The sequence below is a fragment of the Loxodonta africana genome, chromosome 20 (genome assembly GCF_030014295.1).
Source record: "Loxodonta africana isolate mLoxAfr1 chromosome 20, mLoxAfr1.hap2, whole genome shotgun sequence".
Classification (NCBI taxonomy): domain Eukaryota; kingdom Metazoa; phylum Chordata; class Mammalia; order Proboscidea; family Elephantidae; genus Loxodonta; species Loxodonta africana.
In genome coordinates, this window is record NC_087361.1 from 80,575,263 (window position 1) to 80,593,387 (window position 18,125).

Genomic DNA, 18,125 nt, shown 5'->3' on the forward strand with positions numbered 1-18,125 from the left:
ATAGTACCCTTGTCTTGACAAGTACCCTGAATTAGGACCCCAAACTGGTACCCTTGCCTTAACTAGGAGCCATAACTAGTGCCCCTGCCTTAATTAGTACCCTGAACTAGTAGCCTTGCCTTAACTAGTGCCCTGCCTTATGTAGCAGCCCTAACAGTACCCTTGCCTTAACTGGTAGCCCTAACTAGGTGCCTTGCCTTAACTAGTAAACTGGCCTGACGAGTAACCCTAACTTGTACCCTTACCTTAACTAGTACCCCTAACTAGTCGCCTTGCCTTAACTAGTAAACTGGCCTGAACGAGTAACCCTATCTTGTAAACTTACCTTAACTAGTAGCCTTGCCTGAACCAGTCAACTGGCCTTAACTAGTCACCCGAACTTGTACCCGTACCTTAACATGTACCCCTAACTAGGACCCTTCTCTTAAACAGTAGCAATTTACAGTAACCTTGACTAAAACAGTACCCTCAACAAGGACTTGTGTCTGAACTAGGACCCTTCACTAGTACTCTGGCATTCACTAATACCCCTAACTAGTGAATCTTAGCTCAACTAGTAGCCTTATCTAGTGCCCTGGCTTCAACTAGTAGCCTGAACTAGTAACCTTGTGTTAATCATTACCCTTGCCATAACTAGTACCCTTAATTAGTACCCTTATTAAGTACTCCCAATGACTAGGTGGGGTAGCATAGGGTAGGGTAGCATGCGGTGGAACAAAGAAAATAGAATAAAAAGAATAGAATGACATACTTCAGTGTAGGTTATGGTAGTGTATCATAGGATGAAATAGAGAAAATAGAAAAAGAGAATAGAATACCACAGAAGAGAAGAGAAAATAAAAGACTCGATTAGGATAGGGTGGGGTGGGTTAGGGTTCTGCAGAATAGGATAGTGTAGAATGGAGTAGAATGGTGTGGAATGGAGTCGAATGGAGTCGGACAGAGATGACTAGAGTAGAAAAGAGTGGAATAGAGCTGAAGAGCACCGAATAGGGCCAAATAGGGCCGAATCGAGCCGAATCAAGGCAAATTGAGTCGAATCGAGTCAAATCGACCATATTCGAGCTGAAAGTAGCCGAATGGAGCTGAAAAGAGCCAACTAGAGACAAACAAAATGAACCGAGCTAAATCGAGATAAAACACACCTGATCGCATCCCACTGCATCGAATTTCGTCCAATTCCATGAAATCCAACCAAAACCTGTCGAAACTCGTGGAATTTCACCGAATCCCTTTGAACTGTGTCTAAGAGGGTAGAATAGTATTGAATTGAATGAAATCGAATTAAATTGAATAGATTAGAGTAGTGTAGGTTAGGGAGGGATTCAGTGGGTAAGGCACAGTACAATTGAATAGAGCAGAACAGAAGAGAATACAAAGAGTAGAATGGAGTAGAGATGAGTAGAGTAGAATCGTCAGAGTGGAGTAGTGCAGAATATGGATGAAAAGACCCAGTTCAAGCCGAATCGAGTCGAGTGGAGAGGAAATGAGACGAATCGCGATGAATCGAATCGATTAGAATAGATTAGAGTAGGGTAGAACAGAATAGAATAGTGTAGAATGGAGTGGACTGGTGTGGAATGGAGTCGAATGGAGCCAAATAGAGACAAATATAGTAGAAAAGAGCTGAATAGAGTTCAATAAGTTTTAATCGAGCCTAATTATGCTGAATCGAGCAGAATTGAGGCGAATTGACCCGATTCAAGCCAAAGAGAGCTAAATGGAGCCGATTCAAGCCTAATCACATGGAATCGCGACGAAACGCATTGAATTGAATCGTATAGATTAGAGTAGAGGAGGGTAGGGTAGGAGAGGTTAGACTAGCACGGAACAGAATGCAATAGAAAGAATGAAATAGAATTAAGTAGAGTAGAGTAGAATAGAATAGAGTCAAATAGAGGTGAATAGACCGAACAGCCGAAAAGAGCCGAACAGAGCTGAATACACCCGAATCGACCAAATTCGAGATGAATCGAGACGAATCATGTCGAATCGCATTGAAATGTGTCGAGCTGAATCAAATAGATTAGTGTAGGTGCAGGTAAGGTTAGGGTAGAGTACGGTCGAATCGAAGAGAACAGAAAGAATAGAGTGGAGTGGAGAGGAGTAGACTAGAGTCAAATAGAGTCGAATACTGCCGATCAGAGCTGAATAGAGCAGAAAAGAGCCGAGTAGAACTGAATCGAGTCTAATGGAGCAGAAAGGAGCTGAATCGAGCCGATACGACCCGAATCAGCTCGAATCGCGTTCAAGTGTTTCGAATAGAATCGAACAGATTACAGTAGGGTAAGCAAGGGTAGGGTAGGGCAGAATAGAATGTAGTAGAACAGAATAGAACAGAACAGAACTGAACTGAAAGAATAGAAGAGGGTTGAGTAGAGTATCAAAGACTAGAGTAGAATAGAGTCCAATATTGCCAAACAGAGCCAAATAGAGCTAAAATTAGCTGAACCGATAGAAATCAAGACGAATCACGCCGAATCCCTCAGAACCGTGCCGTATAGCGTCGAATCCCGTCGAATTGCATTGAATCCCAACAATTCAAGTCAAATCCAATCCAATCGATTCGAATTGACTACTACTCTAATAAAACACATTTTTCGTTTAGAGTAGGGTAGACTACTATGCAATATAACAGAGAATAGAGTAGGATGAAGTAGAATTCTGTAGAATGGAGTTGACTGGAGTCGAATGGAGTCAAATGGAGTTGAAAAGAGATAATAGAGTTGAGTAGAGTCTCATAAAGTCGAGTAGAGGCTATTAGAGCCGAATAGAGCCGAATCGAAGCTCTTCGAGACAAATGGGGATGAATGGAGTGGAATGGAGCCGATTTGAGCCAATCGCATTGAAATGCATGCGACTGAATCCAGCAACATATATTAGAGTACTTTATGATAGAATAGATTAGAATAGAATTGAACACGGTAGAACGGAATAGAAAGAACACAATAGAATGGAGTAGATAAAAGTAGAGTAGAGCAGAATAATGTAGAGGAGAGTAGCGTAGAATAGAGTCGAATCGAGCCGAATGGAGATGAAAGGAGACAAATTGCATGGAATCCCACCGAATCAATTACAGTAAATTAGAGTAGGGTAGAGTAGAATAGTGTAGAATGGAGTAGAATGGTGTGCAATGGAATTGAATGGAGTCGAATAGAGTAGAAAAGAGCCGAATAGAGCCAAATAGTGCTGAATAGGTCCAAAGAGGGCCGAATCGAGCTCATTTGTGCCTAATGAATTCGAATCGAGCCAAATTCATTGAATCGAGTCTAATGGAGCTGAATCAAGCCGAATCTATTCTGTTCGAGCCAAGCGGACACGAATCGAACCGATTCGATCTGAATTGTGTCAAAATTCGTCAACTCAAATTGAATAGATTGGAGTAGGGGATGTTCGCGTATGGTAGGGTAGGGTAGACTAGAGTAGAATAGAATCAAACAGAATAGAATAGAACAGAACATTACAGAAAGAATACAGAAAAGAGTAGACTAGAGTATAGTAGAAGGGGAATAGAGTAGAATAGAGCCAAATCGAGCTGAATCACTTCAAAATGGGTCGAATCGAACCCAACCAAATGGAGTAGAATAGATTAGAGTTGGGATAGCATAGGGTACAGTACAGTGGAGTAGAATAGAACAGAACAGAATCGCAAACATACAATAGAATAGAAGAGAGTAGACTAGACTAGACTACAGAAGAGTAGACTAGAGTACAATAGAGTAGAGTAGCATCGAGTCGAATAGAGCTGAATATAGCAGGATGGGGATAAAAGGAGATGAATCGCATCAGAGAGATTAGAGTCAATTAGAGTAGGGTAGGGTAGGGTAGAGCAGAATAGAGTCGAATTGTGTGGAATGAATAGAATGGAGTGAAATAGAGACGAATAGAGTAGAAAAGAGTGGAATCGAGCTGAATAGGGACGACAAAGGCTGAACAGAGCCGAATCAAGTGGAAACGAGGATAATCGAGCTGAATCGAGCTAATGGTGCTGAATCGAGCCGAATCGAGCAGCTTCGAGCATAGTCGCGTCCAATGGCATCGAAATGCTTTGAATCGAATCAAATCAAACAGATTAGAAGGGTTATGGCACCGGAGTTTCTGATAGGGTGGACTAGGGTAGACTAAGGTAGACTAGAGTAGAGTAGACAAGAGAAGGCTAGAGTAGTAGCCTAGACTAGTAACCCAGCCAAGTCAGCTAGAATAGTGGCATAGATCAGTAGCCTCGACAAGTAGCCTTGAATAGTACCCTTGTCTTGACAAGTACCCTGAATTAGGACCCCAAACTGGTACCCTTGCCTTAACTAGGAGCCATAACTAGTGCCCCTGCCTTAATTAGTACCCTGAACTAGTAGCCTTGCCTTAACTAGTGCCCTGCCTTATGTAGCAGCCCTAACAGTACCCTTGCCTTAACTGGTAGCCCTAACTAGGTGCCTTGCCTTAACTAGTAAACTGGCCTGACGAGTAACCCTAACTTGTACCCTTACCTTAACTAGTACCCCTAACTAGTCGCCTTGCCTTAACTAGTAAACTGGCCTGAACGAGTAACCCTATCTTGTAAACTTACCTTAACTAGTAGCCTTGCCTGAACCAGTCAACTGGCCTTAACTAGTCACCCGAACTTGTACCCGTACCTTAACATGTACCCCTAACTAGGACCCTTCTCTTAAACAGTAGCAATTTACAGTAACCTTGACTAAAACAGTACCCTCAACAAGGACTTGTGTCTGAACTAGGACCCTTCACTAGTACCCTGGCATTCACTAATACCCCTAACTAGTGAATCTTAGCTCAACTAGTAGCCTTATCTAGTGCCCTGGCTTCAACTAGTAGCCTGAACTAGTAACCTTGTGTTAATCATTACCCTTGCCATAACTAGTACCCTTAATTAGTACCCTTATTAAGTACTCCCAATGACTAGGTGGGGTAGCATAGGGTAGGGTAGCATGCGGTGGAACAAAGAAAATAGAATAAAAAGAATAGAATGACATACTTCAGTGTAGGTTATGGTAGTGTATCATAGGATGAAATAGAGAAAATAGAAAAAGAGAATAGAATACCACAGAAGAGAAGAGAAAATAAAAGACTCGATTAGGATAGGGTGGGGTGGGTTAGGGTTCTGCAGAATAGGATAGTGTAGAATGGAGTAGAATGGTGTGGAATGGAGTCGAATGGAGTCGGACAGAGATGACTAGAGTAGAAAAGAGTGGAATAGAGCTGAAGAGCACCGAATAGGGCCAAATAGGGCCGAATCGAGCCGAATCAAGGCAAATTGCGTCGAATCGAGTCAAATCGACCATATTCGAGCTGAAAGTAGCCGAATGGAGCTGAAAAGAGCCAACTAGAGACAAACAAAATGAACCGAGCTAAATCGAGATAAAACACACCTGATCGCATCCCACTGCATCGAATTTCGTCCAATTCCATGAAATCCAACCAAAACCTGTCGAAACTCGTGGAATTTCACCGAATCCCTTTGAACTGTGTCTAAGAGGGTAGAATAGTATTGAATTGAATGAAATCGAATGAAATTGAATAGATTAGAGTAGTGTAGGTTAGGGAGGGATTCAGTGGGTAAGGCACAGTACAATTGAATAGAGCAGAACAGAAGAGAATACAAAGAGTAGAATGGAGTAGAGATGAGTAGAGTAGAATCGTCAGAGTGGAGTAGTGCAGAATATGGATGAAAAGACCCAGTTCAAGCCGAATCGAGTCGAGTGGAGAGGAAATGAGACGAATCGCGATGAATCGAATCGATTAGAATAGATTAGAGTAGGGTAGAACAGAATAGAATAGTGTAGAATGGAGTGGACTGGTGTGGAATGGAGTCGAATGGAGCCAAATAGAGACAAATATAGTAGAAAAGAGCTGAATAGAGCTCAATAAGTTTTAATCGAGCCTAATTATGCTGAATCGAGCAGAATTGAGGCGAATTGACCCGATTCAAGCCAAAGAGAGCTAAATGGAGCCGATTCAAGCCTAATCACATGGAATCGCGACGAAACGCATTGAATTGAATCGTATAGATTAGAGTAGAGGAGGGTAGGGTAGGAGAGGTTAGACTAGCACGGAACAGAATGCAATAGAAAGAATGAAATAGAATTAAGTAGAGTAGAGTAGAATAGAATAGAGTCAAATAGAGGTGAATAGACCGAATAGCCGAAAAGAGCTGAACAGAGCTGAATACACCCGAATCGACCAAATTCGAGATGAATCGAGACGAATCATGTCGAATCGCATTGAAATGTGTCGAGCTGAATCAAATAGATTAGTGTAGGTGCAGGTAAGGTTAGGGTAGAGTACGGTCGAATCGAAGAGAACAGAAAGAATAGAGTGGAGTGGAGAGGAGTAGACTAGAGTCAAATAGAGTCGAATACTGCCGATCAGAGCTGAATAGAGCAGAAAAGAGCCGAGTAGAACTGAATCGAGTCTAATGGAGCAGAAAGGAGCTGAATCGAGCCGATACGACCCGAATCAGCTCGAATCGCGTTCAAGTGTTTCGAATAGAATCGAACAGCTTGCAGTAGGGTAAGCAAGGGTCGGGTAGGGTAGAATAGAATGTAGTAGAACAGAATAGAACAGAACAGAACTGAACTGAAAGAATAGAAGAGGGTCGAGTAGAGTATCAAAGACTAGAGTAGAATAGAGTCCAATATTGCCAAACAGAGCCAAATAGAGCTAAAATTAGCTGAACCGATAGAAATCAAGACGAATCACGCCGAATCCCTCAGAACCGTGCCGTATAGCGTCGAATCCCGTCGAATTGCATTGAATCCCAACAATTCAAGTCAAATCCAATCCAATCGATTCGAATTGACTACTACTCTAATAAAACACATTTTTCGTTTAGAGTAGGGTAGACTACTATGCAATATAACAGAGAATAGAGTAGGATGAAGTAGAATTCTGTAGAATGGAGTTGACTGGAGTCGAATGGAGTCAAATGGAGTTGAAAAGAGATAATAGAGTTGAGTAGAGTCTCATAAAGTCGAGTAGAGGCTATTAGAGCCGAATAGAGCCGAATCGAAGCTCTTCGAGACAAATGGGGATGAATGGAGTGGAATGGAGCCGATTTGAGCCAATCGCATTGAAATGCATGCGACTGAATCCAGCAACATATATTAGAGTACTTTATGATAGAATAGATTAGAATAGAATTGAACACGGTAGAACGGAATAGAAAGAACACAATAGAATGGAGTAGATAAAAGTAGAGTAGAGCAGAATAATGTAGAGGAGAGTAGCGTAGAATAGAGTCGAATCGAGCCGAATGGAGATGAAAGGAGACAAATTGCATGGAATCCCACCGAATCAATTACAGTAAATTAGAGTAGGGTAGAGTAGAATAGTGTAGAATGGAGTAGAATGGTGTGCAATGGAATTGAATGGAGTCGAATAGAGTAGAAAAGAGCCGAATAGAGCCAAATAGTGCTGAATAGGTCCAAAGAGGGCCGAATCGAGCTCATTTGTGCCTAATGAATTCGAATCGAGCCAAATTCATTGAATCGAGTCTAATGGAGCTGAATCAAGCCGAATCTATTCTGTTCGAGCCAAGCGGACACGAATCGAACCGATTCGATCTGAATTGTGTCAAAATTCGTCAACTCAAATTGAATAGATTGGAGTAGGGGATGTTCGCGTATGGTAGGGTAGGGTAGACTAGAGTAGAATAGAATCAAACAGAATAGAATAGAACAGAACATTACAGAAAGAATACAGAAAAGAGTAGACTAGAGTATAGTAGAAGGGGAATAGAGTAGAATAGAGCCAAATCGAGCTGAATCACTTCAAAATGGGTCGAATCGAACCCAACCAAATGGAGTAGAATAGATTAGAGTTGGGATAGCATAGGGTACAGTACAGTGGAGTAGAATAGAACAGAACAGAATCGCAAACATACAATAGAATAGAAGAGAGTAGACTAGACTAGACTACAGAAGAGTAGACTAGAGTACAATAGAGTAGAGTAGCATCGAGTCGAATAGAGCTGAATATAGCAGGATGGGGATAAAAGGAGATGAATCGCATCAGAGAGATTAGAGTCAATTAGAGTAGGGTAGGGTAGGGTAGAGCAGAATAGAGTCGAATTGTGTGGAATGAATAGAATGGAGTGAAATAGAGACGAATAGAGTAGAAAAGAGTGGAATCGAGCTGAATAGGGACGACAAAGGCTGAACAGAGCCGAATCAAGTGGAAACGAGGATAATCGAGCTGAATCGAGCTAATGGTGCTGAATCGAGCCGAATCGAGCAGCTTCGAGCATAGTCGCGTCCAATGGCATCGAAATGCTTTGAATCGAATCAAATCAAACAGATTAGAAGGGTTATGGCACCGGAGTTTCTGATAGGGTGGACTAGGGTAGACTAAGGTAGACTAGAGTAGAGTAGACAAGAGAAGGCTAGAGTAGTAGCCTAGACTAGTAACCCAGCCAAGTCAGCTAGAATAGTGGCATAGATCAGTAGCCTCGACAAGTAGCCTTGAATAGTACCCTTGTCTTGACAAGTACCCTGAATTAGGACCCCAAACTGGTACCCTTGCCTTAACTAGGAGCCATAACTAGTGCCCCTGCCTTAATTAGTACCCTGAACTAGTAGCCTTGCCTTAACTAGTGCCCTGCCTTATGTAGCAGCCCTAACAGTACCCTTGCCTTAACTGGTAGCCCTAACTAGGTGCCTTGCCTTAACTAGTAAACTGGCCTGACGAGTAACCCTAACTTGTACCCTTACCTTAACTAGTACCCCTAACTAGTCGCCTTGCCTTAACTAGTAAACTGGCCTGAACGAGTAACCCTATCTTGTAAACTTACCTTAACTAGTAGCCTTGCCTGAACCAGTCAACTGGCCTTAACTAGTCACCCGAACTTGTACCCGTACCTTAACATGTACCCCTAACTAGGACCCTTCTCTTAAACAGTAGCAATTTACAGTAACCTTGACTAAAACAGTACCCTCAACAAGGACTTGTGTCTGAACTAGGACCCTTCACTAGTACCCTGGCATTCACTAATACCCCTAACTAGTGAATCTTAGCTCAACTAGTAGCCTTATCTAGTGCCCTGGCTTCAACTAGTAGCCTGAACTAGTAACCTTGTGTTAATCATTACCCTTGCCATAACTAGTACCCTTAATTAGTACCCTTATTAAGTACTCCCAATGACTAGGTGGGGTAGCATAGGGTAGGGTAGCATGCGGTGGAACAAAGAAAATAGAATAAAAAGAATAGAATGACATACTTCAGTGTAGGTTATGGTAGTGTATCATAGGATGAAATAGAGAAAATAGAAAAAGAGAATAGAATACCACAGAAGAGAAGAGAAAATAAAAGACTCGATTAGGATAGGGTGGGGTGGGTTAGGGTTCTGCAGAATAGGATAGTGTAGAATGGAGTAGAATGGTGTGGAATGGAGTCGAATGGAGTCGGACAGAGATGACTAGAGTAGAAAAGAGTGGAATAGAGCTGAAGAGCACCGAATAGGGCCAAATAGGGCCGAATCGAGCCGAATCAAGGCAAATTGCGTCGAATCGAGTCAAATCGACCATATTCGAGCTGAAAGTAGCCGAATGGAGCTGAAAAGAGCCAACTAGAGACAAACAAAATGAACCGAGCTAAATCGAGATAAAACACACCTGATCGCATCCCACTGCATCGAATTTCGTCCAATTCCATGAAATCCAACCAAAACCTGTCGAAACTCGTGGAATTTCACCGAATCCCTTTGAACTGTGTCTAAGAGGGTAGAATAGTATTGAATTGAATGAAATCGAATGAAATTGAATAGATTAGAGTAGTGTAGGTTAGGGAGGGATTCAGTGGGTAAGGCACAGTACAATTGAATAGAGCAGAACAGAAGAGAATACAAAGAGTAGAATGGAGTAGAGATGAGTAGAGTAGAATCGTCAGAGTGGAGTAGTGCAGAATATGGATGAAAAGACCCAGTTCAAGCCGAATCGAGTCGAGTGGAGAGGAAATGAGACGAATCGCGATGAATCGAATCGATTAGAATAGATTAGAGTAGGGTAGAACAGAATAGAATAGTGTAGAATGGAGTGGACTGGTGTGGAATGGAGTCGAATGGAGCCAAATAGAGACAAATATAGTAGAAAAGAGCTGAATAGAGCTCAATAAGTTTTAATCGAGCCTAATTATGCTGAATCGAGCAGAATTGAGGCGAATTGACCCGATTCAAGCCAAAGAGAGCTAAATGGAGCCGATTCAAGCCTAATCACATGGAATCGCGACGAAACGCATTGAATTGAATCGTATAGATTAGAGTAGAGGAGGGTAGGGTAGGAGAGGTTAGACTAGCACGGAACAGAATGCAATAGAAAGAATGAAATAGAATTAAGTAGAGTAGAGTAGAATAGAATAGAGTCAAATAGAGGTGAATAGACCGAATAGCCGAAAAGAGCTGAACAGAGCTGAATACACCCGAATCGACCAAATTCGAGATGAATCGAGACGAATCATGTCGAATCGCATTGAAATGTGTCGAGCTGAATCAAATAGATTAGTGTAGGTGCAGGTAAGGTTAGGGTAGAGTACGGTCGAATCGAAGAGAACAGAAAGAATAGAGTGGAGTGGAGAGGAGTAGACTAGAGTCAAATAGAGTCGAATACTGCCGATCAGAGCTGAATAGAGCAGAAAAGAGCCGAGTAGAACTGAATCGAGTCTAATGGAGCAGAAAGGAGCTGAATCGAGCCGATACGACCCGAATCAGCTCGAATCGCGTTCAAGTGTTTCGAATAGAATCGAACAGCTTGCAGTAGGGTAAGCAAGGGTCGGGTAGGGTAGAATAGAATGTAGTAGAACAGAATAGAACAGAACAGAACTGAACTGAAAGAATAGAAGAGGGTCGAGTAGAGTATCAAAGACTAGAGTAGAATAGAGTCCAATATTGCCAAACAGAGCCAAATAGAGCTAAAATTAGCTGAACCGATAGAAATCAAGACGAATCACGCCGAATCCCTCAGAACCGTGCCGTATAGCGTCGAATCCCGTCGAATTGCATTGAATCCCAACAATTCAAGTCAAATCCAATCCAATCGATTCGAATTGACTACTACTCTAATAAAACACATTTTTCGTTTAGAGTAGGGTAGACTACTATGCAATATAACAGAGAATAGAGTAGGATGAAGTAGAATTCTGTAGAATGGAGTTGACTGGAGTCGAATGGAGTCAAATGGAGTTGAAAAGAGATAATAGAGTTGAGTAGAGTCTCATAAAGTCGAGTAGAGGCTATTAGAGCCGAATAGAGCCGAATCGAAGCTCTTCGAGACAAATGGGGATGAATGGAGTGGAATGGAGCCGATTTGAGCCAATCGCATTGAAATGCATGCGACTGAATCCAGCAACATATATTAGAGTACTTTATGATAGAATAGATTAGAATAGAATTGAACACGGTAGAACGGAATAGAAAGAACACAATAGAATGGAGTAGATAAAAGTAGAGTAGAGCAGAATAATGTAGAGGAGAGTAGCGTAGAATAGAGTCGAATCGAGCCGAATGGAGATGAAAGGAGACAAATTGCATGGAATCCCACCGAATCAATTACAGTAAATTAGAGTAGGGTAGAGTAGAATAGTGTAGAATGGAGTAGAATGGTGTGCAATGGAATTGAATGGAGTCGAATAGAGTAGAAAAGAGCCGAATAGAGCCAAATAGTGCTGAATAGGTCCAAAGAGGGCCGAATCGAGCTCATTTGTGCCTAATGAATTCGAATCGAGCCAAATTCATTGAATCGAGTCTAATGGAGCTGAATCAAGCCGAATCTATTCTGTTCGAGCCAAGCGGACACGAATCGAACCGATTCGATCTGAATTGTGTCAAAATTCGTCAACTCAAATTGAATAGATTGGAGTAGGGGATGTTCGCGTATGGTAGGGTAGGGTAGACTAGAGTAGAATAGAATCAAACAGAATAGAATAGAACAGAACATTACAGAAAGAATACAGAAAAGAGTAGACTAGAGTATAGTAGAAGGGGAATAGAGTAGAATAGAGCCAAATCGAGCTGAATCACTTCAAAATGGGTCGAATCGAACCCAACCAAATGGAGTAGAATAGATTAGAGTTGGGATAGCATAGGGTACAGTACAGTGGAGTAGAATAGAACAGAACAGAATCGCAAACATACAATAGAATAGAAGAGAGTAGACTAGACTAGACTACAGAAGAGTAGACTAGAGTACAATAGAGTAGAGTAGCATCGAGTCGAATAGAGCTGAATATAGCAGGATGGGGATAAAAGGAGATGAATCGCATCAGAGAGATTAGAGTCAATTAGAGTAGGGTAGGGTAGGGTAGAGCAGAATAGAGTCGAATTGTGTGGAATGAATAGAATGGAGTGAAATAGAGACGAATAGAGTAGAAAAGAGTGGAATCGAGCTGAATAGGGACGACAAAGGCTGAACAGAGCCGAATCAAGTGGAAACGAGGATAATCGAGCTGAATCGAGCTAATGGTGCTGAATCGAGCCGAATCGAGCAGCTTCGAGCATAGTCGCGTCCAATGGCATCGAAATGCTTTGAATCGAATCAAATCAAACAGATTAGAAGGGTTATGGCACCGGAGTTTCTGATAGGGTGGACTAGGGTAGACTAAGGTAGACTAGAGTAGAGTAGACAAGAGAAGGCTAGAGTAGTAGCCTAGACTAGTAACCCAGCCAAGTCAGCTAGAATAGTGGCATAGATCAGTAGCCTCGACAAGTAGCCTTGAATAGTACCCTTGTCTTGACAAGTACCCTGAATTAGGACCCCAAACTGGTACCCTTGCCTTAACTAGGAGCCATAACTAGTGCCCCTGCCTTAATTAGTACCCTGAACTAGTAGCCTTGCCTTAACTAGTGCCCTGCCTTATGTAGCAGCCCTAACAGTACCCTTGCCTTAACTGGTAGCCCTAACTAGGTGCCTTGCCTTAACTAGTAAACTGGCCTGACGAGTAACCCTAACTTGTACCCTTACCTTAACTAGTACCCCTAACTAGTCGCCTTGCCTTAACTAGTAAACTGGCCTGAACGAGTAACCCTATCTTGTAAACTTACCTTAACTAGTAGCCTTGCCTGAACCAGTCAACTGGCCTTAACTAGTCACCCGAACTTGTACCCGTACCTTAACATGTACCCCTAACTAGGACCCTTCTCTTAAACAGTAGCAATTTACAGTAACCTTGACTAAAACAGTACCCTCAACAAGGACTTGTGTCTGAACTAGGACCCTTCACTAGTACCCTGGCATTCACTAATACCCCTAACTAGTGAATCTTAGCTCAACTAGTAGCCTTATCTAGTGCCCTGGCTTCAACTAGTAGCCTGAACTAGTAACCTTGTGTTAATCATTACCCTTGCCATAACTAGTACCCTTAATTAGTACCCTTATTAAGTACTCCCAATGACTAGGTGGGGTAGCATAGGGTAGGGTAGCATGCGGTGGAACAAAGAAAATAGAATAAAAAGAATAGAATGACATACTTCAGTGTAGGTTATGGTAGTGTATCATAGGATGAAATAGAGAAAATAGAAAAAGAGAATAGAATACCACAGAAGAGAAGAGAAAATAAAAGACTCGATTAGGATAGGGTGGGGTGGGTTAGGGTTCTGCAGAATAGGATAGTGTAGAATGGAGTAGAATGGTGTGGAATGGAGTCGAATGGAGTCGGACAGAGATGACTAGAGTAGAAAAGAGTGGAATAGAGCTGAAGAGCACCGAATAGGGCCAAATAGGGCCGAATCGAGCCGAATCAAGGCAAATTGCGTCGAATCGAGTCAAATCGACCATATTCGAGCTGAAAGTAGCCGAATGGAGCTGAAAAGAGCCAACTAGAGACAAACAAAATGAACCGAGCTAAATCGAGATAAAACACACCTGATCGCATCCCACTGCATCGAATTTCGTCCAATTCCATGAAATCCAACCAAAACCTGTCGAAACTCGTGGAATTTCACCGAATCCCTTTGAACTGTGTCTAAGAGGGTAGAATAGTATTGAATTGAATGAAATCGAATGAAATTGAATAGATTAGAGTAGTGTAGGTTAGGGAGGGATTCAGTGGGTAAGGCACAGTACAATTGAATAGAGCAGAACAGAAGAGAATACAAAGAGTAGAATGGAGTAGAGATGAGTAGAGTAGAATCGTCAGAGTGGAGTAGTGCAGAATATGGATGAAAAGACCCAGTTCAAGCCGAATCGAGTCGAGTGGAGAGGAAATGAGACGAATCGCGATGAATCGAATCGATTAGAATAGATTAGAGTAGGGTAGAACAGAATAGAATAGTGTAGAATGGAGTGGACTGGTGTGGAATGGAGTCGAATGGAGCCAAATAGAGACAAATATAGTAGAAAAGAGCTGAATAGAGCTCAATAAGTTTTAATCGAGCCTAATTATGCTGAATCGAGCAGAATTGAGGCGAATTGACCCGATTCAAGCCAAAGAGAGCTAAATGGAGCCGATTCAAGCCTAATCACATGGAATCGCGACGAAACGCATTGAATTGAATCGTATAGATTAGAGTAGAGGAGGGTAGGGTAGGAGAGGTTAGACTAGCACGGAACAGAATGCAATAGAAAGAATGAAATAGAATTAAGTAGAGTAGAGTAGAATAGAATAGAGTCAAATAGAGGTGAATAGACCGAATAGCCGAAAAGAGCTGAACAGAGCTGAATACACCCGAATCGACCAAATTCGAGATGAATCGAGACGAATCATGTCGAATCGCATTGAAATGTGTCGAGCTGAATCAAATAGATTAGTGTAGGTGCAGGTAAGGTTAGGGTAGAGTACGGTCGAATCGAAGAGAACAGAAAGAATAGAGTGGAGTGGAGAGGAGTAGACTAGAGTCAAATAGAGTCGAATACTGCCGATCAGAGCTGAATAGAGCAGAAAAGAGCCGAGTAGAACTGAATCGAGTCTAATGGAGCAGAAAGGAGCTGAATCGAGCCGATACGACCCGAATCAGCTCGAATCGCGTTCAAGTGTTTCGAATAGAATCGAACAGCTTGCAGTAGGGTAAGCAAGGGTCGGGTAGGGTAGAATAGAATGTAGTAGAACAGAATAGAACAGAACAGAACTGAACTGAAAGAATAGAAGAGGGTCGAGTAGAGTATCAAAGACTAGAGTAGAATAGAGTCCAATATTGCCAAACAGAGCCAAATAGAGCTAAAATTAGCTGAACCGATAGAAATCAAGACGAATCACGCCGAATCCCTCAGAACCGTGCCGTATAGCGTCGAATCCCGTCGAATTGCATTGAATCCCAACAATTCAAGTCAAATCCAATCCAATCGATTCGAATTGACTACTACTCTAATAAAACACATTTTTCGTTTAGAGTAGGGTAGACTACTATGCAATATAACAGAGAATAGAGTAGGATGAAGTAGAATTCTGTAGAATGGAGTTGACTGGAGTCGAATGGAGTCAAATGGAGTTGAAAAGAGATAATAGAGTTGAGTAGAGTCTAATAAAGTCGAGTAGAGGCTATTAGAGCCGAATAGAGCCGAATCGAAGCTCTTCGAGACAAATGGGGATGAATGGAGTGGAATGGAGCCGATTTGAGCCAATCGCATTGAAATGCATGCGACTGAATCCAGCAACATATATTAGAGTACTTTATGATAGAATAGATTAGAATAGAATTGAACACGGTAGAACGGAATAGAAAGAACACAATAGAATGGAGTAGATAAAAGTAGAGTAGAGCAGAATAATGTAGAGGAGAGTAGCGTAGAATAGAGTCGAATCGAGCCGAATGGAGATGAAAGGAGACAAATTGCATGGAATCCCACCGAATCAATTACAGTAAATTAGAGTAGGGTAGAGTAGAATAGTGTAGAATGGAGTAGAATGGTGTGCAATGGAATTGAATGGAGTCGAATAGAGTAGAAAAGAGCCGAATAGAGCCAAATAGTGCTGAATAGGTCCAAAGAGGGCCGAATCGAGCTCATTTGAGCCTAATGAATTCGAATCGAGCCAAATTCATTGAATCGAGTCTAATGGAGCTGAATCAAGCCGAATCTATTCTGTTCGAGCCAAGCGGACACGAATCGAACCGATTCGATCTGAATTGTGTCAAAATTCGTCAACTCAAATTGAATAGATTGGAGTAGGGGATGTTCGCGTATGGTAGGGTAGGGTAGACTAGAGTAGAATAGAATCAAACAGAATAGAATAGAACAGAACATTACAGAAAGAATACAGAAAAGAGTAGACTAGAGTATAGTAGAAGGGGAATAGAGTAGAATAGAGCCAAATCGAGCTGAATCACTTCAAAACGGGTCGAATCGAATCCAATCAAATGGAGTAGAATAGATTAGAGTTGGGATAGCATAGGGTACAGTACAGTGGAGTAGAATAGAACAGAACAGAATCGCAAACATACAATAGAATAGAAGAGAGTAGACTAGACTAGACTACAGAAGAGTAGACTAGAGTACAATAGAGTAGAGTAGCATCGAGTCGAATAGAGCTGAATATAGCAGGATGGGGATAAAAGGAGATGAATCGCATCAGAGAGATTAGAGTCAATTAGAGTAGGGTAGGGTAGGGTAGAGCAGAATAGAGTCGAATTGTGTGGAATGAATAGAATGGAGTGAAATAGAGACGAATAGAGTAGAAAAGAGTGGAATCGAGCTGAATAGGGACGACAAAGGCTGAACAGAGCCGAATCAAGTGGAAACGAGGATAATCGAGCTGAATCGAGCTAATGGTGCTGAATCGAGCCGAATCGAGCAGCTTCCAGCATAGTCGCGTCCAATGGCATCGAAATGCTTTGAATCGAATCAAATCAAACAGATTAGAAGGGTTATGGCACCGGAGCTTCTGATAGGGTGGACTAGGGTAGACTAAGGTAGACTAGAGTAGAGTAGACAAGAGAAGGCTAGAGTAGTAGCCTAGACTAGTAACCCAGCCAAGTCAGCTAGAATAGTGGCATAGATCAGTAGCCTCGACAAGTAGCCTTGAATAGTACCCTTGTCTTGACAAGTACCCTGAATTAGGACCCCAAACTGGTACCCTTGCCTTAACTAGGAGCCATAACTAGTGCCCCTGCCTTAATTAGTACCCTGAACTAGTAGCCTTGCCTTAACTAGTGCCCTGCCTTATGTAGCAGCCCTAACAGTACCCTTGCCTTAACCGGTAGCCCTAACTAGGTGCCTTGCCTTAACTAGTAAACTGGCCTGACGAGTAACCCTAACTTGTACCCTTACCTTAACTAGTACCCCTAACTAGTCGCCTTGCCTTAACTAGTAAACTGGCCTGAACGAGTAACCCTATCTTGTAAACTTACCTTAACTAGTAGCCTTGCCTGAACCAGTCAACTGGCCTTAACTAGTCACCCGAACTTGTACCCGTACCTTAACATGTACCCCTAACTAGGACCCTTCTCTTAAACAGTAGCAATTTACAGTAACCTTGACTAAAACAGTACCCTCAACAAGGACTTGTGTCTGAACTAGGACCCTTCACTAGTACCCTGGCATTCACTAATACCCCTAACTAGTGAATCTTAGCTCAACTAGTAGCCTTATCTAGTGCCCTGGCTTCAACTAGTAGCCTGAACTAGTAACCTTGTGTTAATCATTACCCTTGCCATAACTAGTACCCTTAATTAGTACCCTTATTAAGTACTCCCAATGACTAGGTGGGGTAGCATAGGGTAGGGTAGCATGCGGTGGAACAAAGAAAATAGAATAAAAAGAATAGAATGACATACTTCAGTGTAGGTTATGGTAGTGTATCATAGGATGAAATAGAGAAAATAGAAAAAGAGAATAGAATACCACAGAAGAGAAGAGAAAATAAAAGACTCGATTAGGATAGGGTGGGGTGGGTTAGGGTTCTGCAGAATAGGATAGTGTAGAATGGAGTAGAATGGTGTGGAATGGAGTCGAATGGAGTCGGACAGAGATGACTAGAGTAGAAAAGAGTGGAATAGAGCTGAAGAGCACCGAATAGGGCCAAATAGGGCCGAATCGAGCCGAATCAAGGCAAATTGCGTCGAATCGAGTCAAATCGACCATATTCGAGCTGAAAGTAGCCGAATGGAGCTGAAAAGAGCCAACTAGAGACAAACAAAATGAACCGAGCTAAATCGAGATAAAACACACCTGATCGCATCCCACTGCATCGAA